This window comes from Vanellus vanellus, assembly GCF_965231255.1.
Source record: "Vanellus vanellus genome assembly, contig: HAP1_SCAFFOLD_165, whole genome shotgun sequence".
Lineage (NCBI taxonomy): Eukaryota > Metazoa > Chordata > Aves > Charadriiformes > Charadriidae > Vanellus > Vanellus vanellus.
This window is the reverse complement of record NW_028127226.1, coordinates 179,093-194,289: the sequence shown is the minus strand read 5'-3', so window position 1 is coordinate 194,289 and position 15,197 is coordinate 179,093.

The window sequence follows — 15,197 nt, the reverse complement described above, 5'->3', positions numbered from 1 at the left end:
TTTTCTCCTCAAAAGAAAAGCCAAAGACTAACAGCTAATGCCCTCCTTGGCTGAAATACCACTGCCAGCGCTGCACAAAGAGCATCTGTGCCTTAAAAGCTGAAGGAGAATTACAGGCGTTCTCTTCTCCCCTTGCCCCTGGGCTGGGGAAGGGCATCACCGGGATCACCACGCTCAAAGAAATAAAAACCCAACCACGTCTCACACTCGAGTCGCAACTGCAACTTTGAAAGGGCCTCCAGGAAACCCTTCTCTTTAGAGAAGAGCAAAACACCAGAAATCTGCTTTTTATCCCCCAAATCCCTGCTTCGACTGAATGGCATCATCTGCTGCCGCGCAGCAGCGACACTCGGGAAGCTCACACCTCCCGCTCACCAGTTAATTTAATGAGCAAAAGGAACAAATGTTCCCATCTGGGAATGAGTTTTTTCTGGCCCCCGAGTACTAATTTCAAAGCCGACTTGCTGCGACCTCCCCGCCACCTCCCGGCACTCGCCCGCGTCACCCGGCAGCCGGATTATGACGCGCCTGTGGCTTTCCCGTCCTCTCTCCCACGCCGATCTCCACCACCCTCCGTCCCTTCTTAGCAATGCGTCTACTCCCCTCCAGATTTACCGGAAAAAAAACTCAAAAACCCAAACCCCATCCTCAGAAAAGGCACGGGACAAAAGGGGCTTAATCAAATCGCTTTAAATGGCAATTTTAGTAAAATCATTACTTAAGTAAAACACCAATTTGAATTAAATCACAATTTAAGTAAAATCGCCACCGAAATAAAACCCCAATTTGAATTAAATCACTGTTTAAATTAAATCGCAACTTAGATACAATCACAATTGAAATAAAATCGCAATTTAAATACAATAGTGAGCTTGAGTGTGTTACAGGGGTGTCAGAGTGGGAATAAACGGAGCGATTTGGGCATCACAGCTCCCCAAATCCCCCCCGAGCAACATGGGTAAAGTCTGCTTCTCTCTCAGAAACCATTTTGGCTCCGTGCTCCCACCCACAATGCTAAACCTGCCCCCGGCAGGGCACAAAGCATCGTCCCCCCGCATCCTTCCCTGCTCTGGCGACATGCCACTGGGATTTTGGGAAGTCTCCCCCCCTTTTTGGGGGATGCGCAGCCCCTCGGCACAACCCTCCCACCTGTAACTCTTCCAGAAGTGTCATTTTGGGACGCTCCTCCTGCTTCATCCTCAAGTCGGTCACCGGTTTTGGGGGATAACTGAGCCTCCAGATCAATCAGAGGACCAAACCCTCCGACTGCAGCCCAGTGACTCCCAGTCTGCACCATCTCCAGCACATAAACAGCGACCGTTGCTGGGATCGGAATGTTCAGGGTGACCCTGGCAGTTATTTAAAGCTATACACCCCAATACTGATCCCGCTTGGAAAACTTAGCGGATGGGGAGAAACCTGCTCTGTTTTGAGGAAAAACTATCCAGAATAGAGAAAAGGGGTGGAAACGCTGCATCTCGGCAGGGCAAAAGGTGTTACACAGTGTTTGGGTGTATTTGAAAGCCCAAACTGCCAAAAGACCACGTGAGGCACAAACCATTGGGGAAATGCCCGTTATGGGGCAGCCCTGATTTTCATCAACATTTCCTGCATCAAATCAGGGTGTTTCAGGGAGGTCTCCCTTCGGCACAGCCTCCGTCCCTTCGCGGCTTCCATAAACCCTCGTTAGACAGACCAAGTCCTACGCCGTACGGAAATGGCCAGAGAAGCCCCATGTTTTACTCTCCTCGCTTCCGCCAGCTATCTCCAGCCCTACTTTATGTTCCGAGCGGAGCTAATCCCTCATTTCCAGCCTACAGATTCATTTGCTGTCATTAACTTCCTCCCTGGCGCTGCTCAGCACAAAGGTTGACAGCCCCGGCTCGCCCTGAAAGGTGACATGGGATGTAAAATAACACAGCGAAGGAGGGTGACAATGAGGTCTAATCCGTTAAAATCCCATCGGGATCCAAGCTCAGATCTCTGCTGCTTTTTTATTATTTAGTATTAAAGCTTCAGGCGCAAATACAGGAGAAAGAAGCCAAGCGGGTCCGTGGCAAGACACTCCGAGAATCCCATCGCCCTTCCCCAGTTGTTGCAGCAGAAATCGCGGCAAACCTCGCACAGAGATGCCACCGAAGGAAACGGTGCCACTCAAAACCCTCTTTTTCCCGATTAAGACACCCAAATGGACTCAGAAAGGTTATTTCATTGAGGAAATCGCTGGAGGATTTAAGGATTTAATAAGTCTATGGGATCTGTGGATGTGTGGGCTTGGGATGGGACGGAGCAGGATGGAGAGAGGCCTCCAGAAAGCGAATTATCCCATCCCAGGATGGGTACCAGCACTCACAGACGCTTCGCCTTCCCTCTTTGTCCTTCTCCGCCGCTGCCAGGCGCTTGGAAAACATCAAATCATCGAAACGGGGCTGGGAAAGGGGATGGCGAGCTCACTTTTGAGTTTCGGAGCAGAGGGTGTTGTTCCATCTCAAGAAAACTTCTCCAAATTATTATTTTGCTGCAGGGTTTTTTTTGTCCCAGCAGGAGAGAGAGGGATTTTTGACTGTCCTGCCTCAGTTTACCTGTCTCAGTGCAACTCCTCCAGTTAGAAAGAAAAATCTTTCCCTGGGGAAGCTTTGGTGTAATTGAGGATGAGGAAAAGCACAAAGCAGAGGTTCAGGTCCGGCTTTGAGTCCTCCCGGTGCCAGGGGAGGCCAAAAGCATCGCACGAGCAGGCAAACTTCCCATCTCAGCCCCCTCATTCCGTCACTCGCAAGCTGGACTGGCCACCAGCAGCAGGAGGGGGGATTGATGTAATTAATCTCGCGCAAAGTGTAATTAATAACACTGATCCCAGTGTTATAAGGGGATGAGGGGCCAAACTGGGGGAGCTGCTCTAGTGGTGGAGCAGGAGACCCCCCTCCTCGCCCCTCTCCATCTCCATCCTACCCAGACGAAGCCACCGGTCCTGTGGCTCCCTCCTTTGCTATCGTGGGGGTCAGCACCATCCCCTGCAGGGACCCCTCCAGCTCCTGAGCCAGGATTTGGGCTGTGACGGGGACTGGACCCGGGAGAGGACACATCTCCAGAGCCCCAAAGTGGGGCTGTGAGGGGGACACACACGCAGGTCACAGCTGAGCATCACCAGGACATGACCGTCTTCCCTTGCTGGCAGAGACGCAAATTCCTCTCAGTCTTTCCCGTGAGCTGTAATTTCAGGGCAGATTAATTAATTCCCCACCTCTCGTTTGCCCCCGAGAGCACCTCCTGCAGCTGGGTCCCATGGGTGCAGCGGGGGGGCGGACAGGCCCTCCCCCGGGCCAAGGAGATGCAGAAAGAGGGGGGGACCACCCAGCCACCTCCTGCCTGCACCCCAACACCGGGCGCATCCGTGCAAGCGCCCGGTGGGACAATAGCTGAGGTGACCGGGTAGCATGGGGCTCTGTGGGGACAGTGGCCTTTGTCCCCCTGCTCTGAAGGGCCACAGCATCACCAGGGGGTCACATCGAGATGCGGAGGAGGGGGGGTCTGGTGGGGAGACCCCCAACAGGCATTGCCCAGGTGCCTTCCTCCCCTCCTCACATCCCTCCCGCACCCAACTTGGGTACCCCTCGCCTCCCCCTTTGAGCCCCCACCCCTCTGCCTTGCAGATGCCTTGCTGATGCCTTACACCCCCTTTCAGCGGCCTGCTGTCCCCCCTCCTTGCACACCCCCAGCACCCTATTTTAGACACCTACCACCCTCCTTACCCCCTCCAACCTTGCAGATGCCCTTCACTCCCCTTTCCATGGCCCTCACAGCCCCTTGCAGATGCTTTGCCTCCCCCATTCACCCCCACCCCCTGCTCCCAACGTGTTTCCCCCCAGCCATGAGAAATGCCGCAGTGAGCAGCCATGGAGCATTCTCCAGCCACACCGGCGGCACGGCCCGCCCGGGGGTACCAGGCATCGCCCTCCCTGCCCTGGTGCCGCTGCCCCCCACCTGACAGCTGAGGACCCCATCGGCCCGTTGCTGCTGGTGGGCATGGCGGGGCTGGGGGGGAGATAATTGCTTGATAATGATACTCTTAAGACATCCAAACAAAACACTAACAAAAATCACTACGATCACAAAAATGAGTAGGTTTCACAATAGGCTTTGCAGCTGTCAGCTCAGGGCAAACTCAAAGCCATGCAAGATTTTGTTCAACCATCCGACTTCTATTGCCTCTCGTAGATTTCTGCCATCCAAGTAGAAAACAAATTAATTTTTCTTATTTTCTCTTTTGACTGATTCCCTGTCCAATCAATACACCAAGGAGGAGATCGCGTGTAATGCCATTCTCCGTGTTCTGCCGTCTTCCAAACTGAAGGGAACTGCATTCGAGAAAGTGCTCGAAAGCCCAGCAGTTATCGCCTCTGTTTTGGACCCGCGCTTCAAGGAGATGCAGTTTCTCAGCCCCAGCCTGAGAAGCGAGTTGCACCAGCCAGTGAGAACCACGCTGTTGTGGGTTTGCAACCACCAGTCCCCATCTGCCACCCAGTCTGGGGTGCCAAACTCAGATTCCAAAGCCACGGGCACAGATGCCGGCAGCCAGCTGCCTGCTCGCAAGGACCCATGCACCAGCGCCCCGTCTCAGAGTAGCTACGACATCCTTCTGGGGTAGGACCCGATGGAGAGCATGCCCGAGATCCACCAGCAACTGGAAAACTACATCCTGGAGCCCCTCTGCAAGCACAGCACCAGCTGGTGGAAGAAGAACGAGCATCGCTTCCCGGCCGTGGGGCGGCTGAGCCGGCAGTACCTCGCCATCCCCGCCACCGCCCTCCTGCCAGACCAGGCCTTCGCTGCTGGGGAAAGCGCCCTGGAGCATCGGTGCACTGTCCTGGTGCCGGAGAATCTGGTCCAAATTCTGTTCTTGCATCCACATTCTGATTTTTTAGAATCAATGTGAAACAGCAACAAGACTTGGAACAGGAACTGGCACGTGGAGCCCTTCCCTGGGTCAGTGGGGGGTTAAATCGACCCGCGGGGTTTTGGACACCACAGTTAGATAGGGTGCCGGGTATTTTTCCCAAACTCCCGCCTTTTTGGCATCGCTTGGGCAGCACCGGCAGTGAGGAGCAGGCTTAGGGAAGAGGTGTGAACACGCCGATGCCTCTTCTGACTTTTAGGGTAGTTTTTTTATAAATACAAGTGATGGGAAACAAAAGGAGAATGTTCGTACCCGCTCTGCAAAGCGGGCGCTTCGGGGAAAGAAGTTTACCATGGCCCAGACCTGAAGATCAATACTTTAAAGACAAAACAGAACCAAAATACAGATTTGCTTCAACCGGGCGGGAATATTCAGCCACACAAAAAAAAAACCAAACCAAACCAAAACAAAAAAAAAAAAAAAAAACCCAAAGCCATGAAAATCAGGTGGCCTGGCAACGAAAAGTAAACCTTTTCTCCCTCCCGGTACACCGCCAGCAGAGACCAGCCCCCTTCTTTAGATGTCATTCCCTGAACTAACCCAACCACCATTGTCACTGCCAAACGCTGCGTTATTTGTGCAAACAAACACCGATGGGCGCTACAGCGCAGCACGAAAGGCCAACGCCGACTCTGGCAAATAACCAAGAGGCCTCGCAGACATCCAATGCCTTCACCCGCCCCAATCCTGCTGCCGGCTTTGTCATGGCAGTGCCGCTGCGCTCTCCAGTGGGAAAACCAACCCGGGAACAGCACTGTGTGGCGCAGGCCCAGGTTCTCCTTTGCTTCGCACCACCAACCGCACAGAACGGGTTTTGACGGCTTCGATTATTTCTGGCTCAAACCCAGCAAGAGCAGCCCCAGGACTTGAACGTTCAACAGCTCAATTTAATAAATTGAGGAGAACACATAAAAAAAAACCTTACTCCTCTCAGAAGAACAACAAACCTTACTCCTATCAGAACAACACTAAAGCCTAAAACTAAGAGCTAAAAGATGCCTAACTAAGACCGAAAATCTACACGTCACTATCACCTAAGGGGGAAACACTATTAAATACAATACCTTATTCTCTGCTGTTCTTATCTTCTGGGTCTTTCTGGAGTGGGGGTGACCTCGTGGTGGTGGACCCTCCGCAGAGCTCAGGCGCTGCTGGAGGCGAGAGATGGTGGGTGAGGTTTTCTTAGTGGTGGAAAGGGACCTGGTTGCTGGGCTGCACCGGCAGTTGCCCAGTTGCCAACGGGAGGAGGTCACCCTCTGGGCTTCTGCCGGCTTCGCCGCCCTTTGAAGACGTCCCCAGGGCCTTCCGATCCTCCCGTGGGCGATGGTATTTCACATGCGCGTTCCTCCCGTTGACTGTCCCAAACACCCTGGAAGGGAAAAAACAAACGGGGATTTTTAACTCCTTTTCTAAGAAAAAAAAATTTGTTAGACGACGTTTTATTACTTCTAATTTTGTGAGTTTCTTGTGCGTTTTGCTGCGTGGTGCCACACAGTCTCTGCCGGTACCCCCGGCTGGGTGGGACCTCGTTGGTTAAACACGGCAGATCATTGGGGATTAAAATAGGAGAATTAACATCACGATGGATCAAAATCGGGTCGGACTGAAACTCGAGTGGCTCTGCGTGGCACGAGCAATGTCGCTTGGCACGAGCGACTGCAGCGCAGGAGACCTCGGGCCGCAAACCGCAAGAAGGAACTTCAGTGGAACCTTTTTCTCAGCCAAACAAAGGAGAAACGCTGGGATTCTCGCCCAAGGAGATGAACCGCCCCGAGCCTGTAATGGGAGGAAAGGGCCTTCAAAGAGAGAGAGAGAGAAACCGTTGAGGCTGCAGTCAGCGGGAGACGGAGGAGCCCCGAGTGCAGGGGAGACGGGAGGAGGATGGAACTGAGCAGGAACAATCCCGACAGGTTCGTTGCTCCAACAGGCACAGAGGAAAAGCGGCTATTAAACAAATGGTGGTGACAACACGTGGCCATGTGCGGCATGGGACAGGTGCCCCAACACCTCAGGGAAGAGACAGTGAGGCCTTCAAAGGCACAGGAAAACACAGCGGTTTCAGCTAAAAGTCCAACAAAAGCAGCAGGTGGCGGCGGGACAGTGGGAATCCTCCAGCTGCCCTTAGTTCTGCTCCCCCCCAGCCATCTTGGAGAGTTTCCATCTGTTTGAGCCCAAAGCAGTGAGTTTCAAGAAGAAAAAGCGAGCAGCTCACCTTCCACACTGCCCGCAGGGAAACCCAGCTGCATCGCCTGCGCCTTCAACCCCGCGCGGAGCGTCCCCGGGATGGCGGGAGGGACTGCCTGTGCCACGGGGCGTCTTTTCGCTGCTCTTCTGCTTCTTGGTGGGCCCAAGCCGGCGCCTCTTCTTTGGGCTGCAACCAGCCTGTAAACCAGACAGCTTGTGCTCATTTCTCCTGCTCCTCAGCAAGGGGGACAGCTAAAGCGAAAAACTGGCTGGAAACATCCCCAAACGGCCCAGGCAGTGAGGGGTTTATTTGTGTGCTGGGTGGAACGCGTTCTATCAGCCCCAGCCTGCCCCGCTGAGCTCCTCCGAACGCTAAAACAGCCAAAACAATGCTGAAATTCGACGGGGAGGATGGGGTGCAAAGACAGATGGTGAAAGAAAAACCATATTATTTCTACTGTCCTCAGCAGAACAGTAGAATTACAGAGAACTGAAGTGACATGCTTACCCAGTGGCTGCCATCAAAAAAAAACCCTAAATAATATGTATTTCTGTGAGCCACATTTCTGCTTCCTGGCAAGGAACATTTTGGCAACACCCACACAGAGGCGGATCACCGGCAGTTCCTGTGACGGAGCACTGGGACGTCATGAAACATCCCCGAAAATCATCAGAAGCAAGTTTAATGCAAAGGGGATCGTTTCCCAGAGCCCGAGACAATGCGTCCATGGGGCATCTCGCACCCACCCCCGGCAGTTCTCTTACCTTCTCTTCAGCCGCCTCCACCTCATCCGTGCCTCGCTGCAGCCTTTTGGCTGTCTGTCCTGGTCGGGTGGCGCCAAAACTGACGTGTTTTTTCCAGGTGTAGTAATATTCCACACACTGGGCCACGGTCTTCGTCTGAATCTGTCAGGAAAAAAACAGAAGCGATCGATGAGGGAAATACTGCAGGAAAACACTGAAGGCACAGACCCACAACAAATCTATCCAGTGCTCTTTGTCTGTCCCCCCCTCTGTCTGCAGTCCCCACAGCACAATGAACAGGTGAGATCAGGCCGAAAACGAGCCCCCTTCTTCTGAAAGGGCCGTAAAGAAGCCTTGGGAGGGCAGAACTGTACGTTATATGCCGATGGTCAGCGGAATGTGTCATTATTCTTTTAATATTTCCCATATTTTGTACCGGAGAGATTCAATTTCTTTGGTAATTACACATTAGGAAAATTATGTTTCGTACCGGTGTCTTTTTAGCATGAAGCTGCATCCCAAGGACAGGATTCCGACACGCCGTTCAAAAGATGACTTTTCTGGGTTAAAACTCCCCTCCACACTAACAACCCGCAACCCGCCTCGGTCTAACGGCTTTACCTTCTTCTGGATCAGGTGGAAATTCTTCTTATGCACATAAAAAGCCTCTTTAAACAACTGCTCCTCCAGGGGCGTCCAAGTGTCTGAGCCTGGGAAGAAACAGCCACGTGCAAATGATTAGACCACTCGCAGCCTACCTGAAATCTGCACAAGTTATTCATCACACATCCACATCTCTCCTCCTGTGGAAAGTGATTAGCCAATGCCGCAGGGAGTTCGTTAGCACGAGCAGTTATGGCTGCCAGCAGAGCTGCCGTGAAGCCGGCATGCAAAAGGAGGAGCGTACAGCAGCGTGGGGCATCACTGTACAGGACAGCAGTGGGCTGGAATACAGGGACAAGGCACTCCCCATGCCAAAAGACCCCCGGAACAGATTAAAACAACTATTTTCCCTGCCCCGAAGAACATGAACCGTTGCTCGCACGTTTTTAAAAATCACTTCTTTCAATCAGAACAAAGGGAACGGCAGTACCCGCTCGCATTCCTGGAGAAGCAACAAGCTCTGCTTCCACTTTACCTGCGTAATGATAATCAGCCAGGGGATGGGATTCAGGTCGCTGAGGTGCCCCAGACTGCAACATCTCCAGACCCTCCTGCAGGAGTTCAGAGAACAAGACTTAGATTCCCCCTCAGGAGGGACCTCAACTCTTCAGCCCACTGTAGGAAGACGGTGCTCAGTCGATGCTCAGCAACAGCGCGTCGGGGTCACCTCCGCCCACGGCAGTCGATGGGAATATTTCCTCAATCCACACTGATGTGTTTTAAGAAACCAGAACCCGCGCAGATCTCCGGGGACCAAGCTGTGGCACCCCAACGGCCACTGCTTGCTGCTGGAGTCCTTCTGGGCTCGTCCCCGCTGCAGGCAGAGCTGCCTGCAGGAGTAGGAGGACTTCTATTCTCCAAATTGTCAGAATTGACAAGAGACAGAACAAGCTCTTATTGATACACAGGGTCTGTCATCCCACAAGACCTTAATGCAGACGGCGGCCAACAGGCAGCACGCAAGAACTCTGCCCCTTTAGCAAAGGGATTCGAGCCTGCGGAACAGAAAACTCAGGAGCGACTCCCAGCTCACCCCAGTAATTAAGTCTGTCCTACTCCAGCAGGAATTCGAAAATAGCTGCTTCTTACCAGGGCTTCATGCAGGCGGTGCAAGGCGTGCTCCAGGTTGCCTCTTCCCCCCGGCACCACATTGGAGCAGGCGAAATTGAGCAGATTTGTCACTAGAAATGCAACAAAAACCAACAGAAAGTCAGTTCCCATCAAGAAAGAGGAAAAGGTACGATACAAGGCCGAGGGCAAACAGAGCACACAGACTGGAGACCCAGAAAAGCCACTGCAAAAAAGGCAGGTTATCCACTATCGCTCTCTCTCCCTTCAGAGCAGCTTTGGGACGAGAAGGTCCAGAGACAGATCTCCCCTCTACCGAGGTCGCTGCAGTTGAGGTGGGACAGCTACAAACACCCCTGACCGTCTCTCCCAGAGGACGCGACTGAGAGTGCCACCAGTTATCTGTTCACTGTCCCATCAGATCTGAGCACCCTCGGGTGCTACCAGCCACGAAGGCAGTCAAGGAAAGGAGGGAGAGGGTCCCAACGGACAAACAGCTGCTGTGAAAACGTGCAGTTTTCGACCCTTAGTATCTCGGGGGGGAACTGACAAGAAAAGCGTTAAGAGAAACCTCTGTCCTTTGTTTCCAGGTTCGTTGCGGTGTCTCCCCAGGGCTTCCACACTAGCGACGCTCCCTCCTCCTCCTCTTCCAACCGGGATCTGTCCTGCAGGTCTGGGATCTCGGCCTGAAAGTCGCTGCCAATGTTGACATGACTGAAATTGTTAAGGCAGAGGAGGTGAGGAAGCAGAGCTGGGAACAGCACGATAGCACGCACCCGCTTCGAAGGAGGGGACATGTCAGGTATGGCAGTTATTTCCCAGCACAGCATCACCAACTGCCCTCTGACAACTCCCACAGCCCCTTCTCGCCACCAACAGCATTACCGTTCCACCACGTGAGCCCTTTTGCGCCCCATCGGGCAAGAAAATTGCCGCTTCCTTCCTCAAAAGCCTGAGCAAACTCGCAAAGTTCACTCTGAGACCGACAGCCAGCAGCAGAAGAGCTGCAACGGTGGGCCAAGACCACCGTCGGAATGTTGTGCAGAAGGCGGGAGGCCGGCAACCGGCATCATGAGGTCAGCCTGAGTGGCAAGCCCAGCCTGGGCTAGCACTGGCCATTTCTGGCCAGCACAGGGGTATACTCCAGCCAAAAATAACCCTCCATGACCCTCCGCAGTGCTGTGGGGCAGTGGGAGAAGTGGCCGATCCACAGGGAGAAGGTCAACGGCAACAGCGACGGCTGGCAGAGCCCCGGCACCGAACCAACCACGCACCCGCTCCTCAGCCCCCTTTCCCCAGGGTTTGCAGTTATTCTGACCGCTGGGCTGGAACTCATGGCCCAATGCGGATTTTAGAGTTGACCTTCATCGGCCTAAACACAAAGTCCCCGGCCATTCTGCCCAAAAGATATATGAAAAAACCCGCTCACGGTAAAAATCATCAAGACCATCCTTTAGCCTTCCTCGCCACCCTCATCATTGCACCACTCCCCATTCTCCCAGAACTTCCCTCTTTTCGGGGAAATCTCTCACTGGACACGGAAGGTGTGGAGATGGACCCTCCGGATCTCCTGGCACAGCTGCCCCTCACCTGGGTCACAGTCGGCCCCACAGGGATTGAGCCGTTTCGGGCTTTTTCCAAGCCAAAGCCAAGAGCGGAGCAAAAGCCCGGTGGGCTGTTTCCATCCCCTCTGACACAAAAGCAATCCCAAAGGAGAAAGGCACATCCTTTTTCACTTTTCCAGACTTTCTTTGGAAGGCAGGAGTCTTTTAACAATATAGTTTAATCACAGTCAACGTTAGATCTGCACTCGCATTCCCTCCGTAGAGCTCACTGCCTGTCTAGCTGGAAAATCTCTGCCGCTCAATTAGCCGCAAAAGATGGGAACTGGAGAAAAATCCCCAGCGGGACATCAATCCCCGGCGTTATCAGGATACAGCCTGAAATAAGAGATGCGGTTAAGATCCCTTCTCCTTCCAGCGACTACGTGAATTGCACCCATTGACAAATATGTACAAATATTTGTTTCAAAGTTACAGACGTCACTTTTTAATTGCGACACCAAAAAGGAATGACCTGCATTAAAAGTTCCAGGAGCGTTTTCTTCCCATACCGTGCTGGAATTTCTGAAAAATCCTGTTTCCTGCACAGAAAATCGCATCATTTGTGGATAACAAATGGCAAACTCAGCGTTTGGGGAAGGTGAGCTCCAAAGTGCTGAGGATCCATCTCTCCATTCACAGGAGGAAGATAGCAAAGGCAGTCAAAGCTTCCCAGCACAGCATCCTTACTGCCTGCCTGTTCCTATAGCCCGGGAGATCCTCGGAGCCTTCCCACAGGGAAAGGGAGGAGGGGGCTGACCACTAAGGCCGGCTGGACTGGGTAACGATTGTCACCATATTCATTTCTTGCCAAAGAACAATAAAATTCATCCATCTAACAATATAGCAGGTCCCTTCCCTGCCATGGTTCCAGCGCTGGAGGAAAGGTGCCTCTCCCGAGGCTGCATTGGGATGGCAGTGCTGCACAGAAGGACAGAGATTTTTAAATCTCTTTTTTTCCTTCCAGGGAAAAACTTGCTTTCTCATTCAGTAAAGGACAAGCTCCCCAGGCCGGGCAGGAAGGCGGCACAGCCACAGTTTACTTACAGAGAAAGGACCAGAGGGGTGTGCGGTCCCTGTGCCCAAGGAAAGCGGCCATTGCCAAAGCAGAGGGAAGGACGTGTCTCATGTTCAGCAGAGAGAACCGAGTCACAGACTCACTCTAAAAGAAAAAAGCATTAACCACAAAATTAGCTAATGGCTTCCCAAACCTAAACTCAGGGCCTGCCTCTGTGGTTATAATGCAGTAACGGTCTTAACAGGCAGGCAGCTCACCAGGAATGAGATGGAGAGTGACCCCTGTATTCCCCTGCAGGGAAAGAAACAATCCTCAAAAGCAGATGTCATTCTGCCTGCAAGGAAAGCTTTAAAATAGGCATTCTGCCTTTAAAAAAAAGAAAAATAAAGGGAACATCTGAGCTGGTTTCTCCATGAAAATAACACTTTGCACTTGCGCAGCAAAGCAACGCTCATTAACCAATCTCGTAAAGCTTCACAGGCATTAAGAAACACTCCAAGTAACACACGTGCGTGCACCCTGTAAGCACACGTGCAAAGAGGAATCCCCGTTTACGCACCCCGGCTATATCAAACCGCACTATTTCCCTCACAAGCTGTGATGGAAACGGGCCACGCTCCCATTCCTCGGCTCCAGAGCTCCGGCGATGCCGGGATCATGCCGACCCTCAGCTGCTGCGGGCATCAGCTCTGCTAACACCCCGCTGACGGGTCAGCGACAGGAATCTGGGAGCAGGAAGGGGATTGTACCACCCAGGCTCCCCAAAATCCCCCGCAGTTATGAGGAATGCAAATCTCGGGCTCCCTAAGCCAACACATTTCTCACCGTGACCGCCGCACTAACACCCAGAGCAGTTTTTAAGCAGCACACACCGGGTTTAGCCTCTGCACTTGAGAAAGTCCCTGTCCTGAAGGCTGCCGGTCCCCTCGGCCCAATGCAGGAGGCAGCAGCAAACCCCTACAGACAGGGCAAGAGGTGCTTCTAAGAGTGACATCCAGCTAATAACCAAAGAGCACTTAAACCAACCCCAAACTTTGGAGATATTTAGTCTCGGGCCAGCAGCAGCATGTTGCTCAGTAAGGCACGCTTCCACGACTCCCCTCAATTAACCGTCACCTCCAGAGTGCGACCTCTGAAGGTGAGAAGTTCCTTTAGGTTGACTCTTGACGTCCCTTTCCCTCCCACAGGCAACGAGACCCCAAGTATTTCCACTTGAGAGTGCAGTTCCCCTTCCACGGGCACCCAGCTCGCTCTGCAGTTTTGGATTATCACCGACCTCTGTGCCAGCTCCACCAAGAAGCCAGGTGAGAGGCTCCGAATCACGTTACTAAAGATCCCAAGGCTTGACCTTGTTCCATTTATTTCTAAACCTTTGGCCCTGGATTAATGAGTTCATTGTTTTCAGGGCGTTCCAGATGTAAGCGCTGAGTACTGTTATTGGTGAATCCAGAACTGTCAACAGTGATAAAAAACAGAGTGCAGGAAGACAGTAAGGCCTCCGAGTCCCAAACTCAAATAACAGATGGCTAAAAAGGAAGGAGGAGCACACAGACATATTCGAATCCTGCTGAAAATAGTCAGCCATGGCCAACAGGAGCCGAGGAGGCAGTGGCCGTGGACACCTGGCTCGGGGGAGCCGCGCAGCTCTGCACGTATTTCGAGAGCTTTTCAGAACAAGTAATAAAAGCTTGACAGCAGCAGGGAGTGCGGGAGTCGCGGCAGCAGTTGCATCGATAAGCAATCTGCGCAACAGTTCCTAAAACAGGGGCTGCCCACAATCAGAAGTTGACTCTTTGGTACAAACTCCCTCCACACCAGTCATCACACAGGGGAAAAAAAACAACCAAGCTATTGTAGGGCTCAGTATTACCCATTTCTCTGCAGCTGGACAGAAATACACACTTCTGCGGCTTTTCCCACACTGGAAAATTCAAAGCACCCAAACAGGGCGCGCTTTTAGAGACATCAGCAATTAAGTTCTCCATCCCCTCCAGAAAAGCCTTTTCCTAAAGGCGTTCTCCTCCCAAGGGCAGACCCACAAAAAGAAGCCCTCTCTGCTTAATCCATTTCACAGAGAATTTGAAATGCAAACAAGAATTAAACAGGACGTCTTTTCCCCGCTTCAGGGAAAGCCACTAATAGAGACCTTGGCAACAGATTTAGCAAATCTATCATTGTAATGCCTTTGCATTGCCCATTTCCACCTGGAGAGCAGGCTGAAAGGACTCATAAAAAAACCTCAAACCAACCACAAAACATATTCCTGTCTAGGGGGTAATTTTATGAAACGATTTGAACACCTTAACGATTTGAACATCTTTTTACAGGTACAAGGCAACAAGAAACATTCTCGAGGTGAAAAAAAAACAAACCACCTATTCACCTCTTTACCCCAAAGATCTTTTCACCACACGGATTCCACCACCAATACACAGCTGCTAAATATCCCCGGCTGCTGCCGATCCGTAAGAAACCCTTCAAAATACAAGAGAATGCCAAGCCTGGCGCACTGACGGTGCTGCCAGGGCTGTGAGTCGGAGCCCCTGAGGACGGAGTCGCAGCCCCTGAGGTTGAAATCAGCCCCACACTCAGGCACAACCCGGGGTTTTAAGCCTCGCTACAAACCAGCCCCCCGCTTTTCAAGAAAAACAGGGAGATTCACCTCAAAATAAACCACGTTCTCGACGCCAAAGGGTCGCTGGTCCATGGCCGCCGCCGCCCTTAGGGCCAGTTCCATGGGGCTTCGCTTGACCTGGAGCAGAACTCGCGGGCGTGAGGACAACAAGCCCCTTACACAAAATCTGAAAAAAAGGAAAAGTTCAATAAGATTTGCTGTTACTCACCCACCAAAGCCTAACCACTACAACTGGCCCTTTCACAACCATGCCTGATGGCAGAAGAAAACTGAAATATCCCAATTCCCGCTTCAAACACAAGGCGTGGAGCTGCCCAGACCCTACGTGTG